The following is a 2,916-nucleotide window of genomic DNA, read 5'->3' as shown; positions in this document are numbered from 1 at the left end:
ATTAAATTTCTTCAAAAAATTAAAAAAAATTATCAGATGATCCAATAATTCTACTATTGGATATTGATCCAAAGAAAATGAAAACACTAATTCAAAAAGATTATGCACCCCTGTTTATTGCAGCATTATTTACAACAGCCAAAACACCTAAATTTTCATTGATAGAGAAATGGATAAAAAAGATGTTGTATATATACAATGGAATATTACTCAGGCATTAAAAAGAACGAGATCTTGCCATTGTGACAACATGGATGGACCTAGAAGTTATTATGCTAAGTGAAGTAAGTCACAGAGAAAGGCAAATACCATATGATTTCAGTTATACATGGAATTTAAAAAAACAAAATGAATTAACAAACAAAATAAACAAAAGGTAGAACCAGTCATAAACACAGAGATCTGATGGTTGCCAGAGTTGTAGGGGTGGGGAGATGGGTAAAATGGGTGAAAGGGAATGGGAGCTACAGGCTTGTGCTTATGGAATGACTAAGTCAGGGGAATTAAGGACACAGCATAGGGAATATGGTCAACAGTATTGTAACAGCATTTGTAGGATAATAGCATTTGTAGGATGGTAGCTACACTTGTGGTGAGCATAGCGTAATATATAGACTTGTTGAATCACTATGTTGTACACCTGAAATGAATGTAACATTGTGTGTCAATACATCTTGTATTTAAAAAAAAAGTGATGGTGTTTAAAGGTACAAAATTGTAATGAGTAAATAAGCCAGCAGAGCCTTAATGCACAATATAATGAATATAGAAAATAATAGTATATTATGTGTAGTATATGTGATATATGTGATAAAAATGATTGTTGATATAGCAGTATTATAACATATAAATATATCAAAGTAATACACCGTACACTTTAAACTGGCATGATGTTACACATCTAATATGCATGGTAACAAGTAGTAATAAGAGTTATTGTGAAGATCATTTAGTAATCTATAAAAATATTGAATCACTATGATGTACATCTATAAATTAACAGATATTTATGCCAATAATACTTTAATAAAAAATAAAATTTAAAAAATAAAATCCATACATCACATCTTTGAGCATAATTTGTTTTTCTTTTGATAATATAGAATTTACTGACTCATGTATGGAATAATTTTATATACATACTGGTTTTATTATGTAGAAATTATTTATTGTATGATCTGAGTCTCCATATTGCCAGTTTCTGGAAGGAAAGTTCTATGTGTCATTAATTATTTTATTACAAGAATTAGCATATTACCCATGGATCTCAATATTACCCATGTTCTATTTACAGAAATGTAGGGTGGCTGGAAAACAGTGTGTAAAAGAGGTGATGCTACAATGAGGGCGGAGCAAGAGTTGTGTCTAAAATGGCACATTAGAGTTCTAAATGCTTTGATTGGTGCATTGGAGTTTTATTCTGGAGGCAAAGGGAAACTGTAGAAGTTGTTTCAGTAGATGTGCAAAAAAAAAAAAAAAGTTTGCATTTTAGAAAGACAATCCTAATTTGATTGAAGATGGAAAACAGAGAAAAGAATAGAAAACAAGAGGCCTGACAGGAAGCAGTTAAAACTGGCTAGAAGAATCTAGATGAAAACAACTGAATAGTCTAGATGAAGAACATCTGCACCAAAGCAATGGCCCCAGAGAAGAGGAATAAAAAATAGTTTCCAGGGGGGAAAAAAATGTACATACTGTGATTATGTGGACCTTAATCTAGAAATTCAAATGTAATTCAATATTAGGAAATGTGTTAAAATAGTTAATCATATTTGTACATAAAGCACTTGTTACCTTTGTTTAGAACATACCCTTCTCTCCCATACATTTTGAAGGCTTTCCCCATCCCAGGCCATTTTGGTGTTCATTTATATGTCCCCTCTGTAAGAGGCCTTACTGGACCACCCTTTTTAAAAAGGTATTTAGTACCTTTCTAGAACCCCTTATTCTGTTTATTTTTCTACCTAAGAGTAACTGCTACCTAACTCTACATTATTTATATTTTTATTACTTGTTCATTATCTGTCTTCTTTACTGAAATGCTAGATGCGTAGAGCAGGGACTTTGACTATTTTAACCATTACTCTATCCCCAGGATTTAGAACAAATTTGAGAGTAAGTGCTCAAAAACTAGTTATGAGTTACTGATACAATTACCTTCATATATGTAAAAATACATCTTGTATAATTTCAAGATTTTAAAAGTAAAAATTATTTTTTATTTTTTTAAAGATTTTATTTATTTATTTGACAGAGAGAGAGATAGCGAGAGCAAGAACACAAGCAGGGGGAGTGGGAGAGGGAGAAGCAGGCTTCCTGCCGTGCAGGGAGCCTGATGTGGGGCTAGATCCCAGGACTCTGGGATAATGACATGAGCTGAAGGCAGATGCTTAATGACCGAGCCACCCAGTCGCCCCTAAAAGTAAAAATTAATATTTTCTTTGTACACCATTATCCCAAATGTCAACCTCATCCTGAATGAGAAGGCATTGGGAGTATTCCTATTAAAATTAAAAACATGAACATAACAATAATCTTTGCCTCCACTCTCATTTTACATTTTTTTGGAGCAAGGAGCCAATTTAACTAGGCAAAGAAAAAGAGATATAAACATTGAAAATGGTGATTTAACTGGAGAATCCAAGAATGAAGGTAGAAAATTATTACAACTAATGAGAAAGTTAAGATTTCTGTACACAAAATAGAAATAAATATCTATATGACATTTGAATAAGAAAGGTTTTCTTAGAAAAGGCAAAAATGGTAAAGTGATAAATGATAATAAAAGGACTACAATGAAATGAAAACATTCCAATAAAAGGGACAATGAAGTTAAAAACTAGCTACAAACTAGTAAAAGATACTTGCAATGGAAAAATTTGACATCGGATCGGCACCTAGATTTTATTTTTTTTT

Source organism: Leptonychotes weddellii, chromosome 7 (assembly GCF_054177405.1).
Source record: "Leptonychotes weddellii isolate Sample4059 chromosome 7, ASM5417740v2, whole genome shotgun sequence".
In the NCBI taxonomy this organism is placed as follows: Eukaryota; Metazoa; Chordata; class Mammalia; order Carnivora; family Phocidae; genus Leptonychotes; species Leptonychotes weddellii.
The sequence above is the reverse complement of the archived record's forward strand: the minus strand, read 5'-3'. Positions refer to the sequence as shown.